Genomic DNA, 13,136 nt, shown 5'->3' with positions numbered 1-13,136 from the left:
GCTAAGACTGAGACAAGAAAAATTCCCTTATTTGGACTATGTATAAAATCATGCATATATTTGAACTTTGCTGCAGTAGAAGCAGTAAGGGGAAAAAAAAGTCATGCCACCAATACAAGAATAAATAATTTGAATTACTATAGAACAATTTTTCTTCTCCTTCACTGTCTCTCCATTTTATGACTTGAAACTCTGTTTAAGTTCTCTAGAATTATTTACTTCTGCATTTGGGGTATTCTGGGTGAAAACCAAAACTATAAACTTGAAATGGAAGTGATTTAATATTTGGGGAAAAATTACAATAAAAAAACCAGAATGATTTTCACAGTGTTTGCTGCAAAGGAACGGCATTAGGAGGAAAAAGCCAAGAAAGCTGCGGGGATTAAAGAAGATATTTTATAAATTTGAAAGCAGCTGTTCAGCCATATGTGCTTACCTTTTCATTTTTTCTCAGCTAGCACTCTTTACCCTGGATCTGTACCAACCTGGCTTGTTTTTAATCCAGCGCTGTCATTGCCTGAGTATCCAACACCCTCCCGATCTTCACAGTAGAATCAGCAGTAAGGAGGCTTTGCTCTGCGAGGATAAAACACACAAATTCTTCCTTTCCTTTAATTTATTTTAAATCCTGCAGATTCCAGTGTGTTGCGATATTTCAAGATCGTGAATTCCTTGAGCAACTTGGCCATGAACCTCACAGCCTACGGCCACGTAACAGTGCAGCCATGCATCTGTTTGAGAACCCAGGTTACCATTCAGTAAAGAATATAAATAAAGAATATAAACATGTGATTAACTTTTATCATTTGTTTATAACTTTGCTGAAGAGAGGAAACATAAAATAAATGTTTACTTACTTTTTCTCATCTGAGACTGGCAACAGTTCCTGTTTGGGCTTAAATAAGGTGTCCCTATAAATATAAGCACATGCCTCACCACAGACAGAACTATGAATAAAATAACCTGAAATGAGAGCCAAATATTCCCAAATGCTCTTGAAATTCCCATTCAGCTCTCAATATCACCTCTTGGAAAAGCTTTCCATGTGCTATCATTTTGCAGCTACCATCCCAGAAGCTGCTAATTTACGCGGTGTGCTGTCAGGTGTGTGTTCTGTTATGTCAAGAAGATATTTCTCACATATTAATTTATTTTATACCTTGAACTTTGGAAAGCCTGCTCATGCTTTTGTCCTTCTGGGTACTTATTAATAGAAAAATGTGACAAATGGCAGAACTACAGCCAAGATAGCATATTTGGAGAAGGAAAATGAATCACTGCACATTCGACAATGGATCATATCAAAACTGTTCTTAGCCTTGCATACTTTACATTCAATGGTCAATCTTTGAACAAACTACTGCCTGAGCTATAGGCTCCCCAACTCATTCATCACAGCATAACTCTACCTTCTGCCTTTCAAGAAAATTACAGAAAATAGAAGTGCAATAAACCCAAAAAGCTGGAAACAGAGATGACACCCATGACAACATTAAAAACAGAATACTGAGGGTGTGCAGCCATCCATTCAACTTACAATTAATGCACCTCAAGATAGATGTCTGCTTTTCTCTAATGCTAAATCCATCAGATAATCCACAAGAAGAGTACAAGTCTTGTAAGAGTCACAGGGCACAAATAACAGAGACCAGGGATGGAAGAACTAGACAAAAAAAAATCAGAAATACATTAAATGTTTTTATATGAAGCTTAAAGTGGAGCAACATTAGAGTGCAACTCTCGATACAAATACAGTCACAGCACATAACACAAAGTCCAAAATCAGGTGCATGGCTCTTCTCCACACAATGAAGTAACAAAAACTTGTGATTCAGGCACTGAAGTGACTGGAACCAGATAATCTCCTGACTTTGCAACTTAATGTCCCCTGTAATCAACTCCACACAAATTATCTTACTTGAAAAAGTTTCTTTTCTTCTATTTTTTTTTAGTTTTCCTGAATTTTACACATCCTGATTCTGCCCTTGCCAGAAACACAACTGCCAAAATATTATGCCAGACCTTGAGAGTTTTCCAGCCAAGCTGCATCCTCAGGATGATTATGTTATTTACTGAGGTTCACTTAATTATCCATATTTTGAAATGCTGAAGCAGCCCTACAGTTGATTTTAGTCCCTCTTAATTTCATTTCATCAGAGCATATAAAAAACTGCTCAGAAATCAAATTACATGCAAAAATTTTATCTTCTTTATGGTCATATATTCTTTTATGGAGTATGAGACATCTCTTGGTCTTCTGGTCTTGTATGTAACAGAGGGATGTTAATCAGAAAAGCTTGTAGAACATGTGTCCCATGTCTACAATCCAACACCCACAAAAAATACCTTAAAAGAGCCCTTAGCACACTTAAGACTCATAGGAAATGAATATAATCACAATTTAATATGCCCCAAAATGGTGATTGGAGAAATCAAGAGTACTGAGAGAATAGTGTGACTGCTTCCAGACCTTAGCAGTGCTCCGGAAGAGTAAAAGGAGATGTTCAGTATCACCTTTGAAAAGTTCTGGTAGTACAGTAAATATGACATACCCAAAACCAAAATTTAAAATACGGCTTTTGGCTTTAGCTCTAGAAGAAAGAAACTGCTGTTTTGATAGCAGTCCTTTAAGACTTGTTACTCACAAGGAGTTCTTTGCCATGTTTCATTACAGAGTTATAACTCTACTGAAACAATTTCAAGAGCGAATGTCAAACATCTGAAAATAGTTTTGTAGAGAAGAAGGAAAGGCCAGTGAAGTACAGTTAAGAATGGTCTTTTCCCTCTTCCCCCTCCCATTTTCTTCCTATTGCCCAGAATATTGAATATGTATTGGTACAGCTGGGGCACCCTACAGAATAAAATAGAATTTATGGAGATATATGGCCTTTCATATTCAAGGTACCTCAAAGCACTTTATGGAGCAATGACTTAGATAATGGAGTGTCTGTGTTGGCAAACTTGACTCTCATTACATCCTCAGCAATAGATCATGCACAGTCGAGACATCACATCCCTGAGAAATGGTAGAAATGTTGGCCAAGATATGGGGCATAACCTAAAAAAAACCCAGAACCACAAAGGAATGACAAAAGATACTTACCTTTTACCCAAAGGAGGGCAACATACAGCATCATTTGATTGCTCAAGGTGATCTAATTTCTTCTAAAATGGACCCATTCTGTGCTGTTAATATCATATTCTTTTTCAAAAAAGTTGCATGTCTTAGAAATCTGTTTGCATGATCACAACTAATCAGACAAGGCAACTGTTTTTTAAACTTCCTATAAAATGCCACTGCAGCATTGGAGACCTTTTAAGCAGCACTGGAAGAGGTGCACATAGCAGTGCTGATAGGGCAGCCTTATGGGAACTTTTCTGTGAAGCCAGCAGGACTGGCAGCCTCTCCAAGGTAACTGTAAATAACATGTGAGTCACAGGATGAAAACAGCAGGAATTAGGGATCTGCATGCACAGGCAGAGCTGTGATCCCATCGGGAGCACAGAAATGTCTGGGATGATGAGCCATTTGGGGCTATGAGAAGGTGGAGTTCAGGCTCATGAGAGAAGAGGGACAAGGCCAAATAGGAACATAACCCTGCAATTCAGGAGGGAAAATTGGGCTGTTCAGGGACCTGATTGGATGAATCTCTCATGATGTAGTCAAGGAGCATCAGAGTTCCAAGAGAACTGGTTAATTGTGGATCACCTACTGCAAGTTCAGGACCAGTGCATCCTAGTGCACAGGAACACAGGCAGATAAATACTGGATGGAGACATAATCCTTTTTGTAATAACTAGTGACTGGCCAGGAGTCAATGGGCGCAAGCTGAACCACAGCAAAATCTTCTTAAACATCAGAAAAAAAAAGTGGGGGTGATTGGGAAGAAGTTGTCAAGAGAGGCTGGAGATTCTTCATCTCTGGAGATGTTCAAAACTCAGCTGAACACAGTGCAGAGCAATCTACTCCAGCTGACTGGGGTTTTACCAGGTGAATTGAATGAGGTCTCCAGAGCTGCCTTCCAAGCTCTGCCACACTGTGAAATTGTAGCTCATTGAAGGATAGAGGGGATCACATTTATGAGATGGTAGCTATAAACACTTCAGTGATAGAGAGACACACCAAGTGGTTTAACAGGTATGTCCACACATACATTATATACAAATAAAAATAAAGCCCAAAGGTAAACATTAATTTCCTCCAGCACAGAAGAGTGGCTAAGGGCTAGTTTGGTCTGGCACTCTAACTCATGGAAGGTGACTAAGATAATGTCTTGGCTCCTCTCTCAGTCATAAGCAGATAATTGTTTCATTTCTTCCTGAAAATGTAGGATCTACATTACAATTTCACAAATTTCATCAGTTTTACAGCCCTGTTTACCTCCTGCCTAATCCTGCATACCTGGGGAATGGCAGTGCAGTGATGATTCACCCCAGCTCAAGTCACATATCTACCTTTAAAGATTTTCCCTGGGGTCTGTGATGAATTTCTACAGGGTGAGAAGGGGCTTAATGCATATCTGACATATTCTTCCCTTTGCTGCCCTAAGCTTTTAAGCCCCCATTCCAATGAGGTTATGTCAAACAATGTGCACCCTCCAAAGTCTCATGTAGAGAAGCACCCAATCCCTATTTCTTGCTTTCCACAGAGAAAACACTGAAAACCTACGTGGACCCTCCACACACAGATCCGTGGGGCACTGCTGCCCTGCCCACAAATGAGAAAAGATCAAATGAAGAGTAATTCATATTTATAAGGAATCAATTCTAGCAAGAAATTGAACCAAGAAGCTTTGGGCTCAAAGTAGTGTGGCTTCCTGCTGAGATAAGAAGAAATGACTTTGTCTCTAACCAACTAACTAGGTGTCACGGGTGATGTTCCTTTTTTAATGCCTGCCTTACATATGGTGCCTGATAACTTCAGGGATAAGGGGATAGAAATACATGTCACAAAACACTACCAGCATGTGAGTGGGATATGCATAAATGAGTGGATGTGAGTGGCTCTTTTCTAGGCCAACAGGCTTTCTGACGTTTCTTCATTATGTCTGAGAGTAATCTTCAAACATGCAAGTCTTCCCTTGAAGAATACATTAGCAAAAAGAAGGGTGTAAAAGGTTCTGTGTCATTAAGAGGACTTGACTTTAAGAGCAGCTTATGCTGCTCGTGAGAGAGTAAATAAATAAAAGTGCTGGTTTGAAAATCAGCATTCTGCTGTACAGAGCAGAGGTGGTTAGTGCAAAATGCAAGGATTTGTGTGTTGGTAAAAATATCTCCTCATCAATTTGTCCATAGACAACAAGATGGAAAAACATTATTAACCTAGTGTCCATTTTGTGCATAACTCCCCCAGCAAAAGCCTAACCTGCAGAGAAGGATTATTTCTGGAAGAGCTGGGACATCTTTGATCACAGATCATCAAGTTGGATCTGTCTTATCTAGTTTGAATTGGTTGGATCCACTTTGGATCCAGTCTGGATCCAGACTGACATCTAAAACAGTCTGAAAAACCTTTGGGTTTACCCCATCACTACTATGGACAAATGACCAGTGCTGACCTTGTGTTGAATTCCCCTGAGCTGAGACAACTGAGACTCAAAGGAGACAATACCACAGTCCTCACCCGGACTATTTTTTTTTCTCTTAATAATTTCCATATGTTTTCAATACAAAATTCAATATTTGGTGTCCAAATAATACTGTAATTTGGATTTTTCTTTCTTCCCATAATTCTGTATGTTCAGTTCCACATATTTGTAGATAATTGGGGATTGCTACAGCCATCATATTCAGGATGAGAGGAAAAACCCCATCTCTCCTAGCAGAATATTTATAGCTGCCATATTACTTATGGTTATGACTGCATTATACCAGTTATTACAATATTAACATATTTATATGTCATTTATGACTCAAATGCTAATAAAACAAAAACAGAAAATTAAAGAATGGTAAAATATCCCATTTTAATTTTTTAAAAATCTTTGATATTGAGGTTTTTTGTAAATACAGCAAATGCTTCTAATTATATTTTAACAAGCAGTTAGGAAGAGGTATGCCTCCTATTGGATCCTAAGTGACTAAAAATGACCTACTTTAATTTTATTCATTATCTCTAACTGTTATTAGAACCTGTATTTGACATATGTGAATATTATTTGATCTTTTCAAACCACATTCATTCTCATTAAGAAAGCCCCAAGACATTTTCTTTCAGAATATTTTTCAAATATTCGGAGATTTTGCTTGTTATGTGAAATGTGACAGCACTTTCAAGTTCTTTATTATAGTTTTTTTTCTACGGCAAGAACCAATTATCCCTTCCCAGTACTAGTGTCTAGTTTTGAACTCAATATTTAAGCAATTAGTAGCTGTATCTGTAAATTAATACATCTATATTGCTAATGTAGTTTTAATCATACAAAATGAGTAAGAACAGCCTTTTTCCAATGTTACTAAATGTAAAGAAATGTTTGTTTAAGTTAAAATGAAATTAAACTAGGAGAGGACAAGCAATGGATATAATTTTTTATGGCACTTCAGCTTTTCTTTCTCTGAAGAAGACTACTTAAAGGAGCACTACCTTTTCTCCCAGAGAGTTGCTTGTTTTGCAGAAATCGAACTTATTTTCACACTTTTACATACAGTAATTGCTGACTATACAGACAACTTCATGGCAGACTCAAATCCATTAAAGTATTTGAACTTTTAATACAAAAAAACTTCATTTTAAGTTAGGAATATGCTGAGTGCTATGCTGAAAATGTTTCAAGTCAGAAATTATATTTAGCTGTAATTAAGTATCAGGGCTATGAGTTATTATGAATACACAGTGATTGATAGAGATTTTACTGTTTGTTATAAAGCTCCCTTTTTGGGAAGTATCTGTGATATTTCACTAGATCAGAGAAATGAATCTTGATATGTACAGATGCATCAGATTTCAAAATACATTTCATCAGTAATCTACACAAAATAGCTCTTCTGGCAAATGAAAACTAATTTCTTCATTTTGTTTTCTTATCTTGCCTGCAGAAAATGAGTAATAACAAAACTGCACTACACAGATTTGAGTTCATTATTACCTTCTTATGTTAATCACCAATTAACGTTTTCTTTCTCTCATGAATAAAAATTCTATAAATATTTTAGGTCCACTTGCTGATGTGCTGATGGATGGGTTTATCTGACCTGCAGATGGCTGTTGTTACATCCCATTCATATTGATAGTCTCGGAGTGTCTATCCAGAAATGCTGGAGAGGAAAATAGAAAAGTTGAGAATGAAGAGAAAAACTACTAAAATTGCATTGAGTCTGCTATTCAGTTCAAATTTTGTGTAATACTCACGTCATTATATTTCTTTTCCTGATGTGGAGAGATTATTCTAATGCTGCACTTACAGCCAAGTGAACAAGCTGATGAGAAGAAAAATTGAGAGTTGGCTTAATATTTGACTATTGCAGCTGGAATTGCCTTAACTCATCTTTGCTAGATTGGTGGGAAAAGATAAATGCAAAAATTAGTTCAGGTAAAGCTTTTCCCAGCAGTTTGAAATACCAAAATGTGGGAACATTGAGAAAGGACAGGAGGTCTGAGTGCTTGAGAGACTGAATTCAGACTGAAAGAAGTAAGGCAAGGAGAGAACAGAGCAACATCTGTGCTTTGAATTTCCAACTTCCCTTGTCGACACAGCGATCTCACTGCCCAGCTCCTGCTGTCATTAAAACACAGACATGAGAGAGGTTTTATCTCAAGCCAGCTCAAACAATGGTTTTAAACATGAGAAAACAAGGTTTATTTTCTTAATCTTCTTCTTAGGAACAGTTGAACTCTTTTATCCCATTCAGCCTGAGGCAGATATTCGACTCAGAAAATTTCAGCCAAACATTTCTGGAGTCTGAGAAAGTTGCAAACAGCAGAACAGGTGTCTTATACTACAAAGCAATTGTTAAGCAATTACAGGCATAGATGTTCCATCTAAGATGTTCCACTTAGGCCACTCGTGCGTGGACAAAAATATAAACATTTTGTAGCTTTCATTGCAAGGAGAGCTGCATAAAACTGAACCAATGAGGTCAAGCCAGAATTAGTCTGGGATACTTAACACAATGAAGAAACAGAAAACATGCTTAAATTCAAGTTATCCTACAGCGTTAAGGTGTGCATGAACCATGGACCAAGACATGTAAAGATTAACTTCTAATTTAAATTATCCCCAGTGACAATTTAGAACTCAGTGCAGGCCACAGAGAAATGGGATAAATCCTTTGGTTAATCTATAGCAAGCTCCATTCTGTCATGAATTACATATCAGCCATAACTGATACAAGGTGTGAAAATATTGCAGCATTGCAGCCTCCTGAACTCATTCTAATGCTCAATACTCTTTTTTTCCACTCAAAGGATATTTTCACAAACTTTGTTGATGACAAAGTAAGTTTGCTTGCTAGTAAAATTCTGGATAACTGCAAGAATTTATATATATATATAATATTTCTACATTCTGTTACTTACCCCATCTCAGAGAGCTTAAAGATGTTTTCCAGAGTGTAGTGTGAAATCTATTACTTCTACTTATATGATTAAAATACAAAACTGTGCTGGAAACAGATGCAAAGTGAAAAAAAGACAAAGAATATTTTAAACTTCTTGTATACAGATGTCACTACACTTTAAAAAAAAAGGTACTGCATGCAAAAGTTTTGCAAAAAATTCCAGTAGACTGGATTTTTTTTTTTTTTTAATATTAGAAGCATTTCACTCTTCCTTTAAATGTAGATTTTTCCTATGGGAATTCTGATTTCTTCATCACTTATGTACAAAGTTAATAACTTTAGCTACACTAAGAAAGCACCTTCAAAGGCAGAAAGCCTATGGATTTTTTAAGGAGCTTAATCTCCACTGAAAATTCCTTTCTCAGCCTGATATTTTGCACCCAGATCATATTTGTTTCACATGGGCTTTCCAACCTTTACTGCTTTTTCAGGAAATGAATCTCTGATCAGTAGAAATTTGATTCCTCAGGTAGTTCTCCATTTGCTCCATGGAGAAGTGATGCCACTGGACAGGTGAGCTGACGTATTTGCCACAGAATCAGTGGGGCTGGAAAAGACCTCTGGAATTATCTCTGAGCCAACCTGTGACCCAACACCACCATGTCAACCAGACCTCATCCTGGAGCCTTAATTTTGCTTCTGTTTTACATCATGTACATAGCCACCACAGTATAATTTGGCAGTAGGGAAGTCATTGATCACTTTGACAAAGCCTGGAAGAGGGAGAGCTTATTTTCTTTATGGCTACCATTAATGCCAGGATAGGATTCTATGATATAGGCACAAATAACTAAATGGGGTTAGGAGGTTATTTGATTTTTTTAACATCTCAGGTACCTGCTCATCCTTTGTGCCATTTTCTTCAGATTAGAACGTGAACTCTTCAGCCAGAACTTCACACCTTGATGGTTACTCTTCCAGAAGATAAGCTCTGCTTCTATAAATTTCTAAGAAATAGCTGACTGTCTGCTGAGACTCAAGACATTATTCAACAGCTTGAGAAAAGCATGACCCACCCTCCCAGAACTGCAAAGTGGAAGCAAAGGAGACAGAGGGGTGAAGATGATGCTGCGGGGTGAAGATGAGCCTGTGACTGATGCTGCTGAGGAAGGCTGAGCCAAGTGGCCACTGGAGCCACCTCTTGGGGTGCAGAAGTTGATGACAGAAGTTTCAGGGTCTCCTTTAGCAGGTCTGCTTTGAGCAGAAAGGTGAGGCACCATTTTCTCAATGACTCTCTCCATTTCCTAATGAAGAGCTGCCTGCAGGAGAGCCTGGAGAGCTAATCTGTGTTGAGAGCTTTGGGGCTGATATCAGTGAGTATGAACGTAAAATATATGTTTCTTAAAGAATGCAGCCACTCTCAATAACACTGAGAGTTCTTTATCTCTTATTTAAATCATGATAATCATATTTTTTAAAAATCACATCAACTTTTAAGCATCATTCATGTCTACCTTCTGTTAATTAAAACGTTCTCTGCCTAGTCCATATACATGCAAAACTGCAGTTTGCAGTTTGACAGGATATTATTGAACAGAATGTGAATTGGTTTAAAAGTAACCAGATTTGAAGCATCCATCAGTCAGCAACAGTGCACTCATAGGTCACTAGAGCTGTCAATTTCAATCAACTCTGTAATTAAATACATCACCAATATAGATTTTGTGTAAGAATGTCACTTGTTCTTCAGATGTCTGCAGCTAGGACAAATCACACTTCAGTGTCTTTGAATGTTCCTTCTAAATACAGTTTTTTAAAACAGCATAACATATCCATCCATCTCAATCCAATTTGCTGAATAGAAATTTGTTTAACTAATACATAGTCTAAACACTGAATTAAAAAACAATATGTGTGTTTCCTTTTCTGCTTAAATGAGTGCTGCAATGCTACAGTAGATATTTTATTGCTTCTCTTAAAACTCTTCTGCTGCTATGTGTTACATAGAATAAAAAGAAAAAGCAGTATGTCACAAAAAGAGAAAAATTATTCACATCATCTGTAATTAAAATTGCTTTGCTTCATGTTCAAAAATAAAAGAGCAGAATCTTCAGACATGGAGAAATAAATCATTAATTCTAATTTTTCTAGGCATAGAAACACCAGGCACTTTCAAATAAAAAAAAAAAAAAAAAGGAAAAAAAAGAAAAACCCATTTAGTGCTGTTGAGTGTCAGATTCTTCTATTATACTTGCCACTAGATTGGAACAGTCTGAAACAAAGCTGAATTACCAAATATATATTGCCTGCCATTTGATTTAATCTTCAAATAAGCTCCAGGAAGCAGGTCCCTGGACAGTTAATCTTTAGTTTTGTAGCCCATGCACATTTTCAATAAGGTTACCAGGGAATTAGGCCCAGTAGGGAGGGGAAAGGCATATTGTCTTATTCTAAAGACAACTGTCGAGATCCTGCTAGCAAATTATAACTCCCTTAATATAAAAAAAAACTTTATTAGCCAGGTCCCTGCTGCAGTGAAACTGTAGGCACACAGGAGGGGAATGTTCTTCATGTTGTCTCCCTGGAATTAGATACTTGTCCAGTTTAAAACACATAAATTCTAAATATTACAGGTATAAGACACTTTAAGGTGAGGTTCTGCAGCCCAGACAGTGCTAAGGAGGATTCTAAGGGGAATGCTGATGGATTGGGGGGGTCAGAGATTTACCACGTGCAATAGTGGGGTTATGGAGGGCTGGTTTGTTTCCCTCCTCAAGGAGCAGTACACAGGTTTGTGGGACACTGGATCCCTTAATGGCTGCACCTAGAGCCAAGAGGAAGCTCTAGAAAAAGTGAAATACATAAATAAACTCAGGGCTTTATTTATTTCCTGTGTTGTGCAGTCCCTGGGGTATGAATGAAAACACTTTAAACCTCTTTAGAATATTTAGGTCTACATTCCTAACTCAAAAGCATATGATACAGGCAAATTTTAAAATAAAGACACTTTAAAAAGACATGCAGCACAAGACATCACAGTAAAAATCCAGTTAAAATATCCCAATGCACATGTCCTGTGAGGGAAATGTATATGTCCATATTCTTCTGTCCACTTTTAATCTTTGGGTAATCTCATATGCAAAAAAAACCAGAACAGTGGAAAAATAATATTAAAGAAAGGAAGAGGAAATGGAATGAATATATTTTGAACAATGGCAGTTTTAGGAAAATCTAGAGAAAGGCTAATAAGACATTTTTTTTAATGAGACTGGGAGGAATATAGAAGATACCAGACAGAATTGCATCAGAGTGGAAGTTCAATAGCTGATTGCAAGAGTAATTGTGACATTGGTTCTTCAAACAACTGAAAAAAACCTTTCTATCAAATTAAGGTTCAGGTAAACATGTGTCTCATTTAAATGCTGCAGTAGCTTATAGTTTTATTTGCATTTTCTAAATTGTCAAGGTAAAGAAACAAACAACCAAAAAAAAAAAGACACCAACCCACATTAAGAAATATAAACAAAATGTGCTTTGAACTCAGGGAAAATTCAAGGAAATACAATAAAAAGAATTTATTGGGTGAAAGAATACTTCATCTAGCTCATAAATCAACATAAACCTTTTTTTTTCACTAAATATTCTCACTGTTGCACCATTGGCAGTGTTAAGGCTGTGGTTTCTGCCTGCGGTCTCCTTTTATCTGTGAACTTGATGATTATATTTTTTTTACAATCCCATCAAAAACACCACTGTGCTTTTCCCAGAGCAATGAAATTATTCATCACCATTTCAGATGGCTTCTCTCTTACATCGAGGACAGCTGGGACAATGCCTCCTTCTCATCCTCACTGCCCTCTTACCTGCCTTTGAGGCAGTGGTTTTGAAACTATTCTTTTGGCCTCAGTGACCCTCCTCTTTTGCACTTCTCTTCCTAGAGTTTTCTAATCATTCTTACAGTGCACTCCTTGGAAAACCCTCCTCATCCTCTCCCAGTGTCCTACTGGGGGCCTTTTTCTTCTGCCCACTTTTCATCTCTGGGTAATCTCATATGCAAACAAGAGCTCAGTGAAATGGAACACTGACCTCTGATCAATACCTGAGACGAGTCTCCATCTTCGTGTGGACTGCAAGCTGCACCTCTCCCTCTTTCTTCTCTGCTCAGGCTAGAAAGGCTACACAAGAAAGGAGGAAGATGTGCATTTCAAAACGTGGAAAGGATGAAGAAGGGCCTCAAAGGAGTGCCTTATTATCATCTGTAAAGCCACCTCCTCATTCATCTTCCTGGTCTTAAAATTCACTTGTGTGATGCCCACGGAGCCTGATAAGTGCTGGGTCCCAGCTGTCCTGGAACTGCTAGTAACTCTGTCTCCTGCTCCTGAATTCAAGCATCACATATATATTTTTTATTTTATTTTAATTTTTAATGCTTTTAGTGTAAAATCCCTAGGGCAGGAACCATTTTTGTGTTTGTACAGAGATAAGCAAAATGAAATACCAGATTCTGACTCCATCATACAGGGACTATGGTGCCAGAAAGTGTTGATAACCCAACTCAAGCCACAAAGATTTTGTGCTTGCTGTGAAAAGATGTGTGGAACTGGGAGAACAAACAGCCTTGACTCTGGGAATGTGCCAGT

Source organism: Pyrgilauda ruficollis, unplaced genomic scaffold (assembly GCF_017590135.1).
Source record: "Pyrgilauda ruficollis isolate IOZ18807 unplaced genomic scaffold, ASM1759013v1 scaffold66, whole genome shotgun sequence".
Taxonomy (NCBI): domain Eukaryota; kingdom Metazoa; phylum Chordata; class Aves; order Passeriformes; family Passeridae; genus Pyrgilauda; species Pyrgilauda ruficollis.
The sequence above is the reverse complement of the archived record's forward strand: the minus strand, read 5'-3'. Positions refer to the sequence as shown.